The sequence below is a fragment of the Diorhabda sublineata genome, chromosome X (assembly GCF_026230105.1).
Source record: "Diorhabda sublineata isolate icDioSubl1.1 chromosome X, icDioSubl1.1, whole genome shotgun sequence".
Lineage (NCBI taxonomy): Eukaryota > Metazoa > Arthropoda > Insecta > Coleoptera > Chrysomelidae > Diorhabda > Diorhabda sublineata.
Window position 1 is genome coordinate 34,626,078 of NC_079485.1, and position 24,369 is coordinate 34,650,446.

The 24,369-nt window shown below is 30.7% G+C and overlaps 1 protein-coding gene across 2 annotated transcripts in view; it reads left to right on the forward strand.

Moving 5' to 3' along the window:
• LOC130451294 (beta-1,3-galactosyltransferase 5-like) overlaps nucleotides 1-24,369 on the forward strand; it is a 57,967-nt gene continuing 33,598 nt past the window's right edge. Inside the window, exon 1 of one of the 2 annotated variants that reach the window (XM_056790230.1) lies at nucleotides 1-155. The gene's annotated coding sequence lies outside the window, so the exon portion shown is untranslated. The remainder of the gene's footprint in view (nucleotides 156-24,369) is intronic. The other variant, XM_056790231.1, reaches the window with a different exon arrangement.

Sequence of the window (24,369 nt, forward strand, 5' to 3'; positions counted from 1 at the left end):
GAAATGACGTAGCAAATTAACCACATTCGTTTTTTATCGTCTGGTAAACCCATTATATTTACGTATTGGTGTGACGTGTGTTATCAGTTGTCGGCGATACTATGGATTATGGATGTTTTACTATTGCCAACGTACGTAATTCACATAAACATTAGGTAAGTCGTATCTACTTACTTCTATTCCTTATCTTATCAATAAAATACCTTATAAATATTCTGACAGTTTCTTGGCGCGATTTTCAATTTTTTGATAGAGTTTAAAATGGTCTATAAGGAGTGTTGATTAATTAATATTTTCAAAGCAAGCAAACAATAATTACATTCATGGCTTCTATTTTTTCTATTGATTCATGTGATCAATTTTGATATTTTTATAATGAAGATCGTACAACAAATGTTGCATTTCGTAAATTTTATTTCACATTCATTTATATACATGTGTTGATTTCCTTCTGAGAATATTAATTTTTTAAGATTTCTCAGAACATCGAACAGCGGTTCATTCAGGCAATTGTTATGTCCTTTGTAAATGTATAGAATATCTTATAATAATTAAGCATGGGTAATAATTAATGTATAACAATTAAATGATTAACATCATCCCACTGCGTCTCTTTGAACATATCAAGTTAGACTGTGTATAGCCATTTCTAATTAAATGGTCAAAATTATTTTAACATTCGAAGCTTATTTATTTTTCAAAAAATAATATGCGTTTGCAAAATTGACTATGGAAAAGTAAGTTTTATTTATACATCCCGTATTTTCAATATCTATTTAATTGAAATTCCATTGAATTTTAGAATTTTTTTGGAATATTTGTGAGATTGAAAAGAAACTGAAAATTTGAATAATATTATTAACCAATCCATCAAGCCATGTGTTATAAGAATTTAGTCCCTGTTTTTAATGTCTGCAACTTTAATAGTGATAATATTATCAAATTTTGATCCTGCAAATATTTGTATGCCTACAATAATATTAATAGCGAATTTCAGATAGCCAATAAATATGAGATAAATGTTTGTATCCATCAAATGTGAACCATATGAGTGATTCTGTAGCATATGTCATACATTACTTATACAATCTATATTAAAGAATAACTGAAAATATATTTGATAAAAGAGATTGTTGAGCCAATGGATTATATAAGTTCAATATTGATTATAAACTTTATTCCGTAAATATTTTTAGAAATAAGAATTACATAGGTAATATAAATAAAATATATGTTGGATGATATTAAAGATTACAATAGAATAAAAAAGATCAGCCAATATCAAAGCTATGAGTGATAAAGAAAATATATGTTTTTAAGGAGACAAAAACTAAGAGGAAGAGGAAATACCGGAGAGATAAGCAAAGTAGTTAATAAGTTTGCAAATCATTACTATTATCAACATTATTTTATTCAATATTTTCACTTCTATCTATTTAAATTAAGCTTCAATATACATTGATTATTGTGATAAAATTTTTAGTGCGTCCTTTGTGCTTTGAGATATCAATTTGAAAATTTGAGAGTTTGTAGCCATCATTAGTCTTCACATTTTGAAATTATTTACAATCCTACAAGGTGTTCCAGAATGCTGTACCATATCAAAGTTCCTTTTTTATAAATAAAACACCCTATATAATATGGCATTTTTGGAATCAGCTTGACTTTCCCATTACAATAATATAGGGTTGTGATGTAATCTACGAGGTATTTAAAAATTGTAACAAGTTCCATACCCTGTACAATGTAAGAGAAATCAAGAATAAAGATCTGTTGCGGCAAAACCATTCGAATAAAATTCTGAAAAATTATTATTTATTGAATCTGATACAGGGGAATCAAAATACGAATACATTACTTTCTTGATTTTTTTCAAATGTAACACCCAGTATTTTTATGTGAGTATCGAAAAGTACTACAACCATAATTTTTTTATCAGGCATCTATACCTTAAATTATTAGTTCTTGAGGTGTTTTGATTCTTTGAGCAAAACAATGATTATGTATAGTTCTTCTAATATCAATTTCAGGAGACAGTGCGATGAACAATCAATATTTCATAAATACGCACTGCACTCATATCAAATTAAGAAATGAAAAATAATGTTTACTACCCGTATAAAATTCGGTAAATATCTAACAAATCGTCAGTCCACGTGGACTTGATGAATGTGTGTCAAAACTCATCATCTCCACTGTTTACCAATGAAAACATCGAATCGTAAACATAAATGCATTTCTATTGGCTGAAGCTGTCGGAAGGCGTATGTACACAATGTCTTCGAAATATTCCTGCCAGGCAGTCTGCGATAAGCAGTGGTGTCGATTGGTGACAGTCATTTAATTCATAAATTTCTTTAAATAAATAGAAATATGGCGTTCTTTACACTATGAGCGAATGAAGACAATGAAATTGCACAGTGTAGTGGTAATGAAGACAGGTATGAATTTAATAATAAAGATTTAGATATACAAACACAGCAAGTTATTTTAAATATATTCGAATGTTTAAAAATTATAATATTCAGTAATCTGATAATGCATTCATAATAAGAATTGATGAATCAACTAGAATAAATAAATTTTCCATTTATCGAGTAGTCCTGAAAGGGGTTTCTGTGGATCATTCATAGAACCGAAAAACATGAAAAGAAAAACTGAAATCAATTGACAAAGCTATTTAAGATTTTATACGTAGGACAATTTATAGTTTATATAAGGAGAACGGAGCTGCGACATTAGAAGTAATACAGCAAAAGGTAGCAGATTATCCAGAATACAATTATACCAGTTTAGAAACATTGCGTCAAGTTTTGTCAGCATGTGGTTTTAAACACAAAAAACTAAATAAACGGATGACAATAACCGAATCGTCAAGGATCGTTCGATGGCGACAAAATTCTTTGCGTCAGATAAAAGACTACCGAAGTTCTAATAGGCACATAATTTATCTAGATAAAACATGGTTTGACAGTCACGATGTAGTAAATTTCGGTTGGGTTGACAATAGTAAAAGTTGCTGTTTGAATGGACTATGTGCTAAAGGGAAACGCATTATAATTATCAATATCTGCTAAAAAAATTAAAACCTGTGCAACTGATTATCATGAAGATATGACAGCAGAATTATATGAAAAGTGATTTAATGAACAGCTTTTACCTGTCAGCGATCGCAAAAAAAGGCCCAACAAACAAAGAATTAATTACTATTATTAGAGGTTTAAAGAATTTATTATATGGACAAGCTGTGCAAAGAACAGGGTCATACTCTTCTCAGAATACCTCCTTACTATTGCATATTTAACGTAAAATCAGAATTACAAAAATATAATCAGTCTCCTACAATTAAGTGCATCTGTCTTAGTAACGGCGAATAATGCCGTCCAATTAATAATGATTCGATTGCCTTTTAAAGAAGAATTTCTTGCATAAGATATACGTATTTTTAAAAGTATTCATGAAATCAATAAATTTATAAAATGAGGTATCTACGCCTATGGTAGATCAAACAAATTTTTCAGCAAGGGTGGAAGAACTTTGCCTATCATTTAATAATTAATTGTGAGTTGGCTATGACTTATTTTTTCAAAAACTGATATTTGACAATGACATGACATGACAAAAGGTAAATTAGAATTTTTGGATTTAGTGGTTTGTTACACTTTTTGGTGTTTTGATGAGTTTGAACTATGGCAAAAATGATAATTTCACTAGTAATGAAATGAATTGATATTATCTGGAGGTTGGGAAAATGCAATGAAAACGCCTTACTATCAGTTAGAGTTTACCATGAATGTTTTTCTGAAAGGCGGCAACCTACAAAAGCAAGCTTGGAGATATTAAGTGAGCGATTCAATTGCATGGGTTGATTATGGAAAGCATGAACGATCAAAAATTTATGTGACAGAAGAAAATGCAATTCATGTTTTGCTGGCAGTAACTGAAAACCCATACACAAGTGTAAGAAGTATTTCCAGCAAACAAACTATTACGGTGTGCCAAGAATCCTTGACAAAAACAAAATGCACCTTTACCACATTTACTTACATCAGGAATTAACTGATGATGATTTTGAAAAAAGATTGGCGTTTTGTAGGTGGGCTTTAAGAAAATCAACAGAGACTTTTCTACTATGTTCTATTTGGAGATGAAGCCACGTTTAATAAAAATTGTTGAGATAATAGGTAAAATTTTCACAATTATTCATCAACTAATCCATATCACATAGTGACATAGAGTCAAACTAGATTTTCGTTGAATGTGTGGGGAGGTATTGTTGGTGAATATGTAGTAGGAAACATTAATCTGCTGTGATGTATCTGGAATTTCTAGTAAATCAATTATCTCTTTTATTAGAAGTTCCACTTACTATAGATGTGGTTTTTGCATGATGGTGCGTCTGCTCACGCTAATTAATTAATTAACGGTGAACTGAATGAACTATTTCCTGGAAGATGGATCAGAAGGAATGGTCCAATGCAGTGACCACCAAGGTCACCAGATGTTAATAAAATGGATTAATTTTTCTGTGATCACATTAAGAATGAAGTGTACAAAACACCTCCAACAACAAGGGATGACATAATGGAAAGAATATGGAATTAATTTCGGAATGTTTCTATAGAAATGCTTCTTAATGTGATTAACTCTTTCAATTATCGATTTCAAGCGTGCATCATGCATATATTGTAGTGAATAGGATAGTTTTTTATTGTTTCGTTCCTGTATTTTATTTGTAATATACTCGTTTTTCCTGTGTATACAGGGTGATTCATTTGAAAAAACTGAGAAAATAATATATTCGTATTTAATTCACCCTGTATCAGATTCAATTGATATTAACGAGATAAATAATTTTTGTATAATTTTTACTACTATTCGAATGCTTTTGCCGCAACAGATCTTCATTCATGAATTTCTCTTACATTGTACGGGGTACTGAATTTGTTACGATTTCTATGGAAAATTGCTTACAACTTTTTAAATACCCCGTAGAGCAAATCACAACAATTTTAATATGTGAAGACTAATGATGGCTATAATCCCTCAAATTTATATCACAAAATCACCCTGTATATATATATATATATATATATATATATATATATATATATATATATATACGCTCCACGCTGTCACAATTGTGGAAGTCTTATCGAAAGACTATATAAAGCTCTTAATTGCTTTTACTCTGTTGACGCCCATGCGACACATCTGTGCTGCACCCATTTTAACTGGTTAAAACGAAAAGTTTATGTTTGGCGGCGTTTTTGTCTTGTGATTGAAGGTCTCTTCTCAATGTTAAGTATTACAATGGCAAAAAATCGTAAGTATTGGTCCAGTTGTTATTAAATGAAGCTTTGCATGCATAATTATTTAGAATATGCATAGTACTAAACATTTTACAATAAAAACGCTTAAAATTCTCTGAGGTTAGGTTTTAATGTTGTTTTACAGGAACTAAGCGAAATATCAACTTGGATGAGCTTTCTGCAGATCCAGATACAATCTACGATCTGATTGACGAAACTGGATCCGATTTTGATGTCGACAGTGATGAGGATGACGATATTTTTGAACCTCCAACAGTTGTTTCCGAAAACTCGGACGGAGAAGAATCTGAAGAAAGTAGCAACGATGAAAAGCAAGGTTCGTCGAATGTCAGTAAAAAAACCTCTTCATCGGATTTGAAATGGATTAAAATGCAATTTGAAGGAAAAGACCTTCTAAAAAATATCACAAATGACAATGTAGCTGAAGTTTTGAGTCCTTGGGGTTACTTCAGCAAATATTTAAATAACGATTTTCTCGAAGTTGGAGCAGAACTGACATATAAATATCATTTACAGCAAACTGACAGAGAGATAAAACAAAAAATTACTTAGAAGAGAACAAACAATTTTTTAGCATGCATGCTATCATGGGGTGTTTTAAATTTCCGTATTCATCATACCGGAGTATTATGTATCGGCTACCAATTATTACTGATGTAATGAATCGGGACAGATTCTTTAAACTTCGTACAAATTTTCATGTAGTAGATAACCTTGCGGTCTCCGAAGATGTCAAAAAACTGAACCACCTGTGGAAAATTCAATTTGTAAAGAATAAGCCAGGACCTGTTGGCCTTAAAAATTTTGTTCTAACAATGTCAGATGGTCTGATACTAGATTTTGAGATTTATCAAGGATCCTTAACACCAGCGGAAAACAAAGAGCTTGGTTTAGGGCCATCAGTCGTTTTGCGTTTAGTAAAAACTTTGCCACAAGGAAGCACAGTTTTTTTGACAGATACTTTTCAACATTACCTTTGCTTTATAAATTATTGGAATTAAAAATAGGAGGTACAGGGACGATAATGTCTAACAGAATGAAAGGATGTGTCTTCAAAAAAGATTCAGAGATGAAAAGAGGACAGGCAGAGGAGTATGTCAGAAGTGACAAAAAAATATGTGCTTCAAAATGAAAATATAATAAATCCGTTGTCATGGTTTCTATGGCCTTTGGAATAGCTTCTGAACGAAACAATTCTTCATTTATTTGATATATGCATAGTTAATAGCTGGATGGAATATGACATGAATGCGTAACAAATAAATTCAAGTCCAAAGATATCATGGATTTTTTGAAATTCCTTCTAAGTTTAGGAGAGTTTTTAGTTTGTGGCACAAAAAAGGGAAAGAGAAAGAGACTCTGATGTAGGAGAAGAATATCCGAGGCCCAATTCTAAGAGATATGCTCCACTTCCTTGTGAACACAAAATATTTACTGGCTTCAATCATTTCAATCAATCAACCAGTTCATGAGAATCAAAAAAACCCCAACATGTGTCGTCTCGAAACTTGTCAAAGTCGGTCAAGAATAAAGTGTGATAAGTGTACTCGTAAGGTTTATTTGTGTTTAAACAAGGATCAAAATTGTTTTGTTAAATTTCACTGTAAATAATTATTCTATATAAAATATATTAGTTAAGTACAAAATGTGAGTTTAATCACATTTGTGCTGGTAGTATGTTGACTTCCATATTCACAATTATGATAGTCCTTAAAATACCCGAAATTCTCATTTTAAACATATGAAAAAAATTGATCTTACTAATTAGCTCATAAACTGCTAGTACTAATAACTGAATTTATAAAAAAATTCAGTTTCAGGTTTCAGGAGGGAAAGGGATATATGTATATATCCCTGTATATATATATAAGCGTTTGCGTAATGGAATTATGGCTAAATTAAACACCAATGTGTACTAACTCTAATTAATATATTTCAGAGCAAGTACAATATAAAAATATGTATAAAAATGATAAAAATTACTTAATGTTTAAAAAACATTAGCTTCATCAATTTCAAAATTCACTATTCCAATTTACGCTTGATAGATATATATCTATCTTATTGATTCTGGTGGCTAAGGAAATCGTTACCAATTTTCATTGGTTAAATATCTATAAATTAGGTAAGGTTGGCTTGTTGTGAACGATGTCGAATATTGATTGGTTAGCTTATGAATGACATTAAATTTTAATAGGCTAAAAAATACTAAACATTTCATTCTAGAAATTCTGATGTCACTGATTTGATGTTATATTTTTACCGCCTGGGTCATAAAATTATCCTATAACTCATTTTTAAATAAATTATACGGAAAAAACATTGTGGCAATAAATTTCAATATCACAATGCCCTGTACAATTGATTGTACTACTACGTTTCCGATTATAATACGAGGGTTATCTGAAAAGCTTCCGACCTCAACTTGATAACGTCAGCACCTATCAGTATAAGTCTGCCCATGTGAGGTGGTTCAATATTACAAGTTGTCATTGTTTAATAATGCATATGGTTGACTTGAGATTGATTGTCAAGTGCTACAAGTTGAAAACGAATAAAAGCTTTACATATACTTTGGACCACGTTTTGATGTCATCGGGACTACTATGCATCCGAACGACGTCTAATAGATTGACTGATACGTTAAAAGAGGAGTTTTTGCGTTGAATTTCATACGGTGATTATAAATACTTTAATGGCCAGTGAAACATTTTTGTATTATTTGTGAAAATCATTAACGTCACTAAACATAAAATCATTTTCACTTGCTTCCTTCGTTTATGAAGAACAATTCAACGCCCTCTTACTCATTAACGACAAGGCTTATCACGTATTACATTACAGCAATCTTTCAGAATATTTTGGAAATATAATGTATTTATACTCTCTTGAAGCTTTATTAATAACACAACTTACGTTTCAATTCTATTTATAATAGGAGATCTTTTTCTTCAAACGCGTTTCATAGTTTGTTTTCAAATCTGTTTTCTTGATGACGAACGAAGAAGAAAAAGAAATATTTAGGTGCGAATTTGTAGAAATGTGGAATTGTGCAGTTGTACTTCTTGGTCCAAACTCTTTTTCTTGATATACCCGAAAAAAACAATGATTGTTACCTTGATCTTGATGTTAAGTAGACTGTCCTCTTTAGGACTAAGTGTATGACCGGCTTTCTATTGAGAACTATGAATTTTTATCTCAAGGTCATAGACCCAACTTTTATCCACATTAAAAATTGTGGCAATGAAATTCGGAACTGCATATTGATGATTTTTCAATTCCGTGCATCATGAAACATGGTAATTATCAGTCAGAAGTCGAATTTGGCACTCACTCGGTTTGTTTGCAAATAATTTATTAAATTTTTTTTTTAACGTACCCATACGAGATTCTAAGAGTTCGCGTATTTTAAACAGAACACGTATTTGCACATTCATCTGTTTTTCAAGCCGAAGGACTTACATTTCAAATTACCCTTTTAAGATGTTGATTAGTATAAAAGAAGAATTTCTGAAAAATTCTAGAAAATAACTCCAGATATCAAACGGTATATATGACAAGTTTTGAAAAAACGATACAGTATTAAATGTAGCTGAATATATTCGAGGTATTGGAGGAAAAACGGAAAATATTCTGTGCTTCTAATGAGTTAATAAACTTTACATGCTTATTTGTAGCCTTGATGTGTTAACCCCCTATAACGGAAAAATGTTCCATTGAAATCTGTAATGAGAAGGAGATCATTTTGATAGGCTTTCCGAGTTTCAAGTTTTTGTAAAATAGCACTCCAACTCTACAGAAACAGATAATCTTCCTAATTCAAAAAATTTTGGCGATTTGGTAGTAGTGTTTCATCGAATCAATGCCCTAATCTTTTGTTGATTATCTGTTTGTATTTCAATATCTTCTGGATGGTAATTTAAAAAAAAATTGTCGCTATTTAATTGGATTTACTCAGGACATACATGTTTGTGACGATATTCTTGGCAATGTCATTATTGTTTATTTCTTGAAAAAAACTCGAATCATAGTTTTAACCTTCATATGTTTGAAAAGACTGTAGATTGTCACAAGGCAAAAACTCAAATTGATGCAGAAGATACTTTTGAAAGAGGAGAAGTACAGCTACGTCACCAATCAAAGTCTTTTCCTTCTGTATCTCACAATGTTAAGTGGAAAATTAATCATATTCCATATTCCTGATAATGGGAACTCGCTATATTATGTTGGATTCAATGGAAAAAACCAGAATGTTCCTGCAATTAGCGGTGTTTTTGCACATCAAATTCTAGCTTATTTCTCTTTTTATATAAGATGTCTCATAAATAATGTCCGTTTTCAATGTGCACTTTATTTTTTTAAATATTCATATAAAAGGAAGTATTCTACAGTTTCAACGCGACGTATTTCCTACGCTGAAAATTTGCCATAGATCTGAGTAAATAGTAATCTGATGTTGCAAGGTCCGAACTAAATGCTGAATGGGGTAGGAGTTATTCGATGCTATTCCGCTAACTTTCGCAGTTTGTGGTATCGCAATGTCTTGTTATAAAAGAACCTGCTTTCTGTTAACTAAACCTTGATATTTCTCCAAATCTCATACATTTGCATCAGCTGACCACTTCACGCCTCGGTATTGATATCTCGACCGTCTGGAATGATTTCGAAATACACTAAACCTTCATCATTCTACCAGACAAACAACTAGATTTTCCGCTCAAATCGACCTCTCTTAGCGACCGGTTATGGTAATTACCCCTAGTCTAACCACTGGTTTTTTCAAATGTTTTAATCCCTGGGCGTTAGATCATGGCTGTAGGGATATTGTTCAAGGTGATCCTAACCACGTGATTTGATGAGATCTTGGTTTCGAATAGCCGCGCATGGACAAATATTTAAATCAAATCATTATTCAGTAATATTCGTTTCAAATGTATGCAGGGTGCTCCGAAGTTTGGCCGGCAAATGATGAATTTATTATTTCATTGCAATTAGGAAAATAAAATGATATCGTAAGTTGTCCGAAAATTTTCTTTGCAATTTTGTACCCAACTGTAAAGATGCAAGAAACTCCAAATAATTCATTCTGTGACGTAATGTAAATGGGAACGGTACCTACAACTACAATTTTGCTAGAATTTTAAAAGTCCATCATCTTTGCAGTCTTCTTTTAATGCAGTTTAAACAAGACAAAGAAAAATTTTTTGCAAGATAGACTGTTTCTAAAACTTGCGTGGTGATTGAATAAACTCATATGTACGGTAAATCATAGTTTGCAAAGTTTAAACAAACTATCTTTCGAAACGGATTAGAAATGCTAGAGCTCCTATGAGAAAAATGTATTAACCTTAATGGAGACTAGGTTAAATAATAAAAATGTTATCTTTGCCAATTTATAGTTATTCGTTTGCGAGAACAAATGTTGCTGCATTAGAAAATTACTTCACTTGAAATCAACCAAATTGTGCGTGCAGATCGTCGAATGAGCATCCGGATGATTGCCGATGCTGTAAACGTCGATAAAGAAACGTTTAGAAAAAGTTTATACGAGGAATTACACATGACAAAAGTCTGTGCGAAGTTGGTGCCAAAAAATTTGACCCCTGACCAAGTCAGCTCAGATTTCCTTGAAAGGTTAGAAAAATATTTGCTTTGAAAGGGAATTGATTTGAGTCGATGGAAGCGGTAAAGCAAAAAAACGACAGAACTCCTAAAGGCACTCACCATCTCTGCTTCGATCAATGGAAAAAACGTATGGAAAGGTGTGTGGCGTGGGGGGGGAGTATATTGAAGAGGAGCATTTGAATGTAGAATAATTATCTTGTTATTTGATAGCCAGACCTCGTATTATTAATAAAATTATATATGACAAATTTCTATTAATGCACTTTACTAATTAATGTACATAAAAATATTAGTTAAATAATTATACACATAAAGAAATGATACTATTTTTTATTATTCTATTTTTTAATGTCCTTTGTGCATAAAAGAATTTTATTTCTAAAAAATTATTACTTTTAATATTGATATATCTATTATGGATAAGATATTAGAACAAAACTTTATATAGTTATTCAAAGTTCTGCCCAGCCTGACTGACTATGGGATGACCGAGGTCGGGTTACTCAGAATTCTGCCAAGCCTGGCTGACAATAGGATTTCCGAGGTCGGTTTAGCCACAGTTCAGTTCGGCTTGGGTAACTATAGGATGGCCGAGGTCGGTTACTCATAGTTCAATCGAGGTCGGTTACTCATAGTTCAATCAGGATTGGATGAATATGACATGGCCGAGGTAAGGTTATTTGTTCAACCAGGCTCGGCTGACTATAGAATGACCGGGGTTAAGTTAACCAGACTTCAACTAGGCTTGGGCCATTATTGGTTTGCCAAGGCCAGGTGTTCCAGCGTTGGCCCAAGCTAAGCCCCGTCGTTCGAGTCTGGGAGCTCCTACATGGGATAGCTTAAAGAGAACTATGAATGAAATTAAAGGAATCGATGGTCTGACGTCTGACACATGAAAAGTAACAGTATACTAGTAGTAACTTAAAAATTGTGCAATAACAGATACTGAATCAGAATAACCTGAAGTTGTTCGTTAAACAAAGAAGGACAAGACGTAAAGTAGAATGATTTCAATAAAATGTTCAATGTAAATCTTCAAAATGATCCCAATTTTCACAAATACAAAAATATATCCTCATTTATAAGGAATGGATTAGTTAAAATTATTCAATTCAGTTCTCACAATATCTTGTATATCGTATAAAATTAGTGAATGAAAGCTGATTTGAAATTCACTAAAGAAATTTTTATATTACAACATAGCATTATAAAACCTTGTTCTGTAAGCAAGTATAATTTGTTGATTGAATTAATTTATAAGTCTTCACCTCCTAATTATACATAGATTTATTTAATTTGGGGAAAGTTCATGTTTGTGTAATAGTTACAAAACATAATTGCTTTATAGTAGCATTTCAAAGGTATTTATCTAACTTATCCATTTCTGTTCAAAACACTAAGTTACATTAATAGCACTATATTTTTACTTTTATTACATCGATAATAATAAGTATTTTTATATAATTTTAAATTGAGAATCAAAGTAAATGTATGAAAATTATAAAAAAAAACGAATTCAAATATTTCAAGAAACAATTCTCAAAACAACATTCGGCCCGTTTACAGATTTTGTTATATTTTTTAACTTATTTTTTTGGACGTGACTCTTTATAGTTCAATGCCGTTATAAAAGACTTTGAAGGTTCATGAAACTTTTGTTTTCAAAAGATATGCATAGATATCACCTACGTAATATTGAGATTAATTTTGTCAGATGAAAAGTAGAGTTCTGAAAGATTCTAATTTTATAAAACTTTAATATCTTTTGAAACGAATTCTATATAAATCTTCTGATTTTTCTAAACTTTCCGGAATCTTAGAACGTCATAATATAAAAATTGCAAAAGAAGAATATTTCACAATTTATTCAATATATATTAAAATCCAAGACAGAACACATTCACACGGTGGTATAAACTAAAAAGGGAGAAATTATCATAAAACGGGTAATAATATTTAACTATTAAGAGACAAGAAAAACAAAAAGATGAATAACCTTTAAAGAGAAATTAGAGTGTGGGAGAAATAGCAGCATACGAGAAAAATGTAGTATACAAAATATAAACATGTGAATCAATGACGGGAACAATGAATGGAATGAGTTGAGACCGACTAGCAAACGTATGCAAAAATAAGGCATCATAAAGCAGAAGAAAGAAAATTGATTTGACAGAGTAAATTGATCATCTGTATTTTTTTGAATTTTTTGTTAATAAATTACATATATTGATATAAGTACTGATAATACGAAATGTATTTATCCATATTTTCCAACAATTGTATCTAAGTTCCCTTTGGTCGAATATTTTTGAATTTGGATTACGGGTTCTCAGGACTCTGGACTCTTAGTTCAAAGTTCTACAAAGTTCGTCTGATCGTTATTATTAGCATGGACGAATTCACAATTGCCCAACTCGAATTTATAGATTGTAAAATAGAACCAATGCTAGTTGTATAAAGAAATATTAAAATGAGAAAAATCTCAACTCACTCTTGAATGATATTTATTCATTGAAACTATAATTTTAAAAGAGGATATGGTTAATTTAATATTATTTTATGAATTTAGAAAACTGACATCTGCAGATGTACACGGTACACTAATATTTCGAAAAAGTGTAATAATGTGTAATTATAAGAGTTGATAAAAATATTGAAAAATAGTAGATGTCTTTGTGGTCTAAAGAAATATATACTTTTTGAAATGAGAAACCGTCTATATTATACCGTCTATATTATTATTATTATTATATATATTTTTGATGCTATTCGTATAACGCTTTTCTACGTGTATAATGAAAAGCAAATTTTTTTTGCTATAAAAAACAGGGTGTTGCATTTAAAACAAGATGCTATGTTCACGCTTCTGCATACAAAGGAGAAAATAATTACAATTTTATCGAATACATCATATTACAAAACTCTGTTAGGTAAAATAATTTTTTTCTCAACGTACAGTAAGCTACAGAGCCTTTACTTACTCTCTATTTTCACATAAATATGTCCAAACATCTTGAAAGACTCGGTTTAACTTTATAAAACCTCATATAAAAGCTTCAAATCTCTTAGAGAAAGCTAGCACCCTTTGTAGGTAACGTTGTTTGCTTTTTTTTAAACAACTCATTACTACCTACAAACTTGGTACATTTTATAAGCATGCAATGATAAATTGATTATTCTAAACACTCGTTGTTCAGTTCCGTTCAACGTATTGGCAAAAAAATGCCTATATTTATTCAAGATTCAATTTGTAAACTAACAGTTGTGTTGCCCAATCAAAGTTCTTTATGAATCTCGTTAACCTCGTAACAGTTTTTATAAAAGCAGTTTTCAATTTCATTTGTGGTTTTTTTATCATTGGGGACTCATCTGCATGAAATGGTTCGATTTGGCATAATATACAGTAATCAGTAATGATAATTATAGATAATTATTCCTGCGATTTGTATCAATGAATAATTTCACTGACCTTAAGTCTATAACCGGTTCCACAATCTATAATTCTTCACTTCTTCCCCCAAAACGAAACTCCATCATCCTCTTGACCCTCAAACAGTTCTGACCTTGACTTCTGGAACACTTCTAGATAGAGATTTCTTTTTGTTTCTCCTTTTTTATATGTTCCTATCGTTTCCTACTAATAACTAGAATCTTTTTTATAACAATCAAGTATTGTCATAATTATTAATAAATTTCCAGTTTTAAAATAAATTATTAGTCTTTTGGGATCACGGTTTATATGTTCATATGTTAATTCTAATGACTATATTTGAAAAACCTTTGGTCTAAATTTCATATATGTAACCCTTCCTTATTAATAAATTTTTATCTCAAACATAAATTCTTTTGAATAGACTCTTTCTAATTACTTCTATGAAATTATAATTCGATGCCTTTTTGTATGACAAATTATATCAAAACCTTGTTTTTAACGATAAGACAAGACCATTATGATACTTTTGCTTTTAATGATATATTTGATGTATTAACTAATTGAATATTGCCTAATTGAAATATTTCTATGTACAAGGACTTTCCCAACATCTATCGGATTATTTCAATAAATATGATGTTAGTGTAAGTCATAAAAGATGTAATACATTATTATTTCACTTCGCAATTCACACTTAGCGGGAGCATCAATAATGGAGACATGTTTAAGTGGCCGTAGCTCAACGCCGACTGACACCTGAATATCAACAATGGCGGAGTGTGTAGTGCGAGAGCTTCACAGTCGCCTACAGCGCGTGCCCGCGTAGCGTCTGCACGGATCAATCGGAGGTTGAAAAAAAAACGGCCCTCGTACATAAAAGAAACGATCGGAATCAGCTTTATTGTTTCCAAAAAATCCCCAATTCATATTGACACATTACTTTATGTGCTTGTAACAATTTTCGAATTACGTTTTCCAATCTAACAGAGGTAGCTTCAAAATATGTATTTGGGACAAAAAACGACTAATGTTGAAATTAGTTGATCACGCCGATTTTTATGTGCAGGAAAGCAAGGACCTCATTGGATGCCAAATCAGGGCTGTATGATGAATGGCTGATCAAGTCCAGTTCAAAATTTTGTTTAAAAAATGATTATTTTCAAAAAAATTTAACATTTTAAATTAGAACACTTATGTAAAAACACACAACTTGTATTTAATTTTTTTTCTATAAACAGTTTTATTATTATTATTATACAGAGTAGATAATTAATAATGAGTAAATCTATAGTTTATACCCAGCTTCGGGATTGAGCTTTGTCTATGAGTAGGCCTACACTTTGGGCTGCTTCAATAAGTAATTTATTTGAAATCAAAACACCAACACCACTGTGAAACAGAAATAGATAGTAGCAAAAAGAAATAATGTTTCAAATTGGAATAATTCAAGTTTAATGTATAAATTGCCATTTAAATTTAGTTCACCAATTACCTATATGTTATATGTCGATTCACCAAACAGGTTACTCAAGACCAAAAAGCTAGTTCTTTCCATTTGTAATGGTGTATACAGGGTCAGGCAAAATGGGTGGAACACAGAATTTATGACTTAATTATAATTTTTATGAAAAATTGTATCAAATTAAATTTTTTGTAAATTATTACTATGTTATAGTGTTTGTAGATTTTTTGTTCATGTCACAGTTTTTGAGGTAAGACGTCATCATATTTCAAATACATCATCCTGTATTTATAAGTTTGTTTGAGTAAATATGATAATCCCGATTTTACTGATATCAATTTTTGAGGATTTCTGACTTATGGGCTACGGTATAAAAACATCACATTCAGCGATATTTCCTACCAGGTAATTAATGAATGCCATTCTGTGGTATAGAAATCTGCCAGATTATTACCAACAGAAAATAATTACAAAAAACTACTATTTGTAGAAGTAACATATATTACTCATGATGATCGATGTATTAATAGAAAAAAACTGATTTAAATAAGCATGTAATTAATACATATCTTTTAAATATTGAAAAAACAACCACCACTAAACCTCTTTCCGTGGAAAAAACCACTTCGGCGGGAAATTTCAAATATCAATAATAAATAAACTATAGAGCAGATTGTGAGAAATAGCCCTTTGTCCCTATTCAAACTATTTTTACAATTTACAAACAAAATGATTGTATTCGTTACCTTGTGAGAAAGATCAGCTCAATTTTTTCCGTAACGAGAGTCCGTTTCCTGTCATCCATCCCCCCTACTCGTCTCATTGTCTAGTTCAATTTAAGCTGTGCTAATTCTGCAGATTCATACTGGTCGCTGAAAGTGCCTATTATCAAAAACGTGTTGTACTAGTCGGAGAGGATCTTTGTGCGTTTCTCAGAACTCCCCTCAGAACATTTTTGACATACTACCAAATGACTCCTTTCGAAACAATCAGAAAATCTTTCTCCAGCTCTATGCCATCCTCTATCGCGACCATCTTAATATTTTGGTTATAAAAGCACTCTCTTCCTGTCATCAACATTCCACTGGGTATCATCTCAATCGGCGCGATCTATGATCTGCAGTAAATAGCGGTGCAATTGTAAGCGTTCTATTAGGGTTAATGCAGAAATCACGACGTTTTGCATTATTACAGAGCTCTCTACTAGTACACTTTCTATTTTTGAATACCTGGGTGTCGGAGAAAGTGCTCATAAATTTGACTTGTAGATCTTCTACCTTGACTACGTTTTCTGTGATGTGTCCTCAGCCACATAATGCATACTTATTCTCACGTCTATGAAAGTTCAAGCTCTTTATAACTGTTTAAATGACGCGGTCGATTCTTTTTTAAAAACTAAATTGTGAATATTGACCTAGAGAATTAAACGAATGAATAACCAACAATGTAGCAACTTTTATTAATACACTTGTTAAACTGAAAACAGTTCAAAATTATCAAAAACAACTACATGATGATGATTCTAATACCTTAGTTTTTTTCTAAAACTAATAGATTCAGAAAAAAATACATAAAGCATGATTTTTATACTTTATTAAATACTAAACTATTGACAGTGGAGAACAGTTAAAGAATGTACTGAAACACCATTTTGCATGAACCACATATTTGAGTGAGGTATTCTTAAGTGTTTCGGGCATATTATTTTCCAAGATGAGAACAATATATAATATAATGAGAACAAAATTATATATTGTTCTCATCCGTCTATACATAATCATTATGAAAATTTTCAATGGATATTATAGAAAAACTCATGTAAACAAATATGTGGCATAATTGACCATGTAATCCGTGTACATATTGAAACCAATTGGTGAAAATCTCGAAATAATCTCGTGGAAAGTGGTGAGGGTATAATTGCTGTTCTTTTAAAAGTCTGCATGGTATATGTGGCTAATAGTGTTAATGTTCTCAGCATTTTTCCTAGTGCTTTTTTCTGGGACCCTTACATTTTTAACTGTTTTGAAATGTCCAGTGTTGTGTAAACATTCAGTATCAAATATGGATTAGTGATACATACAAATAGGAATGAAGACGTGTGGCTTCACGAAAATTACCATATGCCAGACCTTACACAATATGGATATCGGTCATTTTATCATTTGTATACATGCTATAAAATGAATAAATCCGACTTATAGTGGTAGTGGATACATTTTGAGTTTTTAACTACTTGAGTTTGAGAAAAAATTGAAGAAGGTAGGCCGAGGAAATGGTGTAATAGAAAAACCCGTCATAATTTTATCCGATCAATTACCTTTCGAATTTTGACACATGACTTTAGAAACTCCTTGTATGTAATAGATGTAGATTGAGGAGCAGATTCAACAAGGTCATCCAGAAAGGCGATACTTTTTCACTGATTACTAAAATACGCCTAGCAATTGAATCGAAATTATAAAACAGCTCGAAAATACCGACCAGATATCAGTATATTTAGTAGATAAAAGTTAATCAAATTAAACGAACGTTTGTTACTTTGCCAAATAAAATCATTGATACAGGCTTCGTGGTCAGAGCGATAGCAAAATCCAATGGAAACAATTATATAATAATTCAGTTTATAAATACATATTTTAGCAAATGAATTTTGAGAAATTTCATTTTAAAAATAAAAGAAAGATGAAGTATATGAGGTGATGAAACTTGAAAACACGAATGAATTACCATCAGTAGAAATGATAAAGGACAGAAGCTAATCGAAACTAATCAATTGGGTCTAAGAGGGGACTTGCAGGGTCGGTACCCTTATCGATAGTGCTAAAAAAGCAATGTTATAAGATTCCGACTGCTTCATTCACTTGACAGCACCCAGCACATGTAGTTACTCTTCGACTTTACCTTGTCGTTTTTCGCCGACCCACTTCTCATCTTTAGAAGATTATATTTACTCCTAACATATGCCGTTCCTAAATAATGTAACCTAAGCGTGTTTTTCACGTCTGTAGCTAATCTTTATATCAATAACTTCTTTCGTTCAACCATAAAACCTGTCCCACTTCATAGCTTTTTTATTAAACACAACACATTTCTTCAACCTTACCATTAATATCTCCCCTGAACTATCTTTAGTCATATTGAACACGTCTCTACCATTTATTACCACGCTAAATCCCCCTGCTCTTATGAAAGTAGCATTTTTGGCTATATTACAAGGAATTCATTAATTTAGTACTCTACTAAGATGCTTCCAAAATTCCACTGATGTCGGAGGAGCTGTTACTAGTACTCACATTGTTATAAATACTACCCATATTTACTGTTTATTATTATTCAGATCTTTCAGTTAATTTCTTCGTAGAAATATATCGCTATCCGACTCCGTATCCTCTATCAAGTCAATAAAATCTAGATTAACTAACCAATTATTGACTCAAAACATACACAACATATATCAATCTCTTCATGTTACATAACTAAGACCCAAAATCTCTATCTAAAGTTATGACCTTGAAGTAACAAGAATAGCTTTAGTCTATCGCAAATCAACCACACAAGATTGACTGATGGCCACTTAATGACCTCCGGAAATTCGGCCGCGCTTAACAACCGTTCTTCTTTGTGAAGCACATAATGATGGATTGACCAATCTACAAAAATGAGAACCGGAAAGTAATGTTTTCTAGAATTAAATTTAAATCAATACATTTTCAACAAGTCTCACTTTTTAATCAAGAATGTAAGTACCTTCGTTGTAATGTTGACATTTAGTGTGTATATTTTTAATGCCCCACGGATAAGAATCAATTGGCTTTCGAGTAAAATATCTCGAGAAGTCATTTTTGACATCATCTAAATTTCAAAAAAAATTGCCACTAATAAAATTTTCATTTCAAATTGAATTCCGCGTATAATATTGGGATGTAAATCCGGCTTCGCAGTACCTTGTGATCATTTATTTGGAGAAAGTACTGCCTTTTGTGATTTGGATTATCATATAGAACACATTTTTCGTCTTCAGTAATCAAGCGGACAAACGTTTTTGTATGATGCCGTTGAAACAATACGTTGCTTGTGATGACGCTCTCTTCAGAAAATTATGAGGAATCCAAATACCTGATCTGTTCCTTTTTTCAATGTTCTTGGATGGTTTCAAGGTTACTTATGGGTGTTTAATAGTTCCTCGATTGTCTGATGGATTGGCTTCCACTTTCGGCTTGAACATGTCGTTGTCTAATGTTGTTGATCTTCCTATCGATAGAGAAATTACTGAGTCTAATTTGAAGAACCATCTTTGGCATTCAAGAACGTCAAATGCAGTTGGATGAATGTCGTAAATATTTTTGGTTGCAACTGTGGCGTTAATAGCTTTGCGAAACTCACAAAGCACAAACTGGTCCTATGGTATTGGCCATTTCTCTTTAAAAAAATAATAATATTTAATTATTTACAAGTAAACGAGTCAGAGTAACCTCAAAATATCTTTGACATGAATTTGAGATACACAATGAGCTGACAAATGATAATCAATTAACGACATGTGTAAAAACGACATTACTTTTCGGTTTCTGTAAAGAATTAGCAATACGTAAAAACTAGAAGGAGAACTAAGTTCCTAAGTGAATTAATGAAATGAAAAACGCTGAGGTTATTTACTCCTGCTCTATTATTTTAAAATGGAAATAAGTTTTGGTATTATTTGATATTCTATTATCGGATAAATTTTCGATCCAATTTTATTTTATTTGTTGTTTGAATTTTTGTTGAATATTAATATGAGTTAGTTTACCTATCTCAATTGTTTTTTCTTCCAATTCATTTTCTAATTTCGTTATTAGGGTAGTAGATAAAACGTGATTTAAATATTCGTCCTGTAAGCGAGTATTTGTAAATTTTGTAGGAGGTAACTTAAGCTTTAGAAATGTAAGCCTTCATTTATTTGTTTGCCTTCCAGTAAGAAAATTCTTCAGTTTTTCATTTTGGCATTTTTTGAAAGAATTTTTTTGTAATTTATGAGATTTTGTTCAGTTCTATTTCCGTATACTAAGTAAATGATAAGGATTATTTTATTCATTTTATCTTAATTCCTAGACCTTGTCATGTGTCTTCTTTGATAAATAATAATTTTAGTCATTATCAAAATATAATCTGTCATTGACTATTTATATAATTTTGTCAATCAATCACCTAACCACATGTATTTAAAAATAAAATATGATTTAACCTTTGAAATTAGATTCTGATTGAAATAAAATAAAAAGTTATTATACCTGTTCGCACTTTTTGATTTTTTTAATAACAAAATATTTTTATATAAGCACATCTCATCGATAAAAAATTATTTTCATAGTTTTATTTTGAATAGAATTTTATTTGGGCTGCACACACTTCCTATATTTCCACTGACTCATTCATCGGATTAGATTATGACATAGAACCGAAGTAATTCCTCAAACCTTGATTTAAAAGGTCCAATACCGAGAAATCTAATCGAAGAAACATCATGCCATTGACAATAAAATGAGTATGAAACAAAACCATTTGATTGGCTGTGGATTACTAGCTGATTCATCTCATTAATTCAACACATTCCGACGACTTAGCAGTTCTTCAGAATGTCGAACATATTTTTCTTTTTTTAAACTTTATCCAATGTACTATTTGATATACACTTACTTCATTGCATGTGAAGTAAAATATTTCGTCAGATATAACCGCACAAGATCAAAGTATACAGTTTCCTATAATTTTTGAAAGATTGATAAAAAATTGACGTTTCGGTATAACTTTAGTCCTTATCAATATATGATATTGACACTGACAATTTATGTATTTATATTAATCAATAGATCAGCTGCTACATGAACATCAAAATAAGAATAAAATCAAAATAGAAATTTGTTCTAATAAGAAAAATTAATATTTCCTCAGTCCTTACATTTCAAATATGTAACAGTACTGAATCAATCAAATTATCTGTAGTTTTATTAAAAGTTACAAAATAGAGCTATAAATTTTACTCAAATTATTTACGTCTTTTCTATCATTCATAGCTTTTTAGTTTTTATGAATGTGAACAATTTCTAAAAATTCTCTTTTTCGTGTATTAGATTCCGTTCCAAGAATTTTTGTATCTTTTTCGTTAATGCAGTTTTATTTTTTTTTTATCTGCCCTATGTAAACAGCGTCACAATCATTACAAGTGCCTTGTACTTGCATTAATATATCAAAAGAAGTCTATGATGTAAGAAATTAAAGAAATATATATATATATATATATATATATATATATATATATATATATATATATATATATATATATATATATATATATATATATATATATATATTTTCTTTCTTTCGTTCATATTGCATTCATATATCGGCTTCTTTAAGCATATTCTATCCATTTCCTAAGTCATTTCACAGAATCTGTTTTTTATGTCTATTAGTCCATTAGTCTTCTCATCTCATATCCCTATTTCGTTATTGTTTATAAATCTTTTGAATGCCGCTCTAGTATTGAGAATCGATGGAAATAGAATAATTTCATAAATGTGAACCGTTATCCATGTCAGAATTAAAAGAAACATTCACCGATTAATGATTGTCATTCTGCCGAGAAAATTCTTTTGTGAAATTTTGTTGGTTGTTTGACAATAAAGCATTTTTTCTCTCTAGAATCACAAAATTGATGATCAATAATAAATATTCATTGCCATTGCGCTTAAGATTTCTCGATTATTTCTTACTTTCCACTACTCCTCGCATACCGTTTACAATTTATGGGTTGTATTTTATATTAATTCTCTGTTTCCATCTTATCAAGTTTTTGTCTAGTACCTTTTGTAGAAAGCTTTTCTACAGATCCTTTATATAATTCCTTCTATTCCTTATATTTTTTAATAATTTATATACTTTCATGTGCCTCACTAATTATATTTTTATTATTCATGCCTAGTTCATTTATTTTTCAAAACACTTATCTCCATCCCACTAAACAGTGATAATTATTTCTGTAGTTTTATTGCCAACGATTGTGTGGCCAAGTATTAAAACTAAAAATTACAACAGAAGTATATTCAAAATCTGCTAGCAGTCTGCTATTTTCCAATGATGAATATGTTAATATAAAGTATTTTTTTTATTTTATCGCTACGTTAATTTTCTCTTAATGACCAAAGGTGGCTGGACTATTCTATTTTACCGACAGTAGTCGCGATACTGCCCGCTGCGATAATTTTTATTTCTCAAGATGAAGTCCTACCTCAAAGAAACTCAACATGGTTGCGTAGAGGAGGTTAGTGAAAAGGTAACTATGGTTCTAAACAATTTATAACTCTGATGAGTTGAATGCAAACTATTGTGAAGATCGATATTGAAATTGTCGGCGACTTCATTTTCTTGGATTTTCTACTGTATTCTCGGAGCTAAATTACCACACCTCATATCTACTAAGAATATTAGATTGCGGTCAACTAAAAGTAAAAGAGAACAAAAACATTTATACAAAATACTTACAATTGCCCGCATTGAAATGAAATATTGAGAAAGAATTTGATAATGAAAGGAAAACTAAGATACAAACAACTATTTAAATAAAGGCGACAAAAAACCCCCTAAACTGAAAAATCTAATAGATGAATAAAGAAATGTGGTCACCTTAAAAAATAGTTCGTAAAATATGAAATATGAGCCTGCAAAGTTTTAACAATTGAAAAAAACTACAAAAATCGTCTTTTTTAGAAACAACATATATTGCCTAAATATTCAATCCATCAATAAGATGACTGATTTAAATAACCTTAGTGTAATCTATGCATATCTTTTAGATTTTGAAAAAACAAATTCTATAAAAAATTCGACACCATTGAGGACCAACTAACCTTATCTAACTATGAAATTCAACTTCATTCATTAATGACCTAACCTATAAAATTTAATGTCATTCATAATCGAATCAAAAAATATTCAGTATCATTCACAACAACCTAACCTTATAATAAAACCTACAAAAATTCAACGTCATTCATAATCCAACCAATGAAAATAATGATTCTACAGTAACCAGAATCAATTAATTCTATCAAGCGTCAATTTGAATATTGAAATCTACGAATTTGATGTTTTTATAAGAAACTACACAATTTAAAACCGGCGAATCTTAACTAATTATTGTAAGTAAATTTTATTATTGTTATACATTTATACATATTTTTATATTGTATTTAACCATAATTTCAGTCCCAGATGATGATTACATAAGTATTCGAAAGCTCGGAATATATTAAAGTAAGTACACTTTCGTGTTTAATTTTGCCAATTAATTTCCAAAACAAAAAAGCTCATAATCTAGCTGGCAAAGATTTCTCTGGTCTCACATTCTATGTGAGATCTTATCCTTAATTATTATGGCTAGTTATAGATGATTAATATGATAAATTTTATAATTTCTGAATTCAATATATTATATATATATATATTATTAATAAAATGCCTTTCAGAAATGAGAC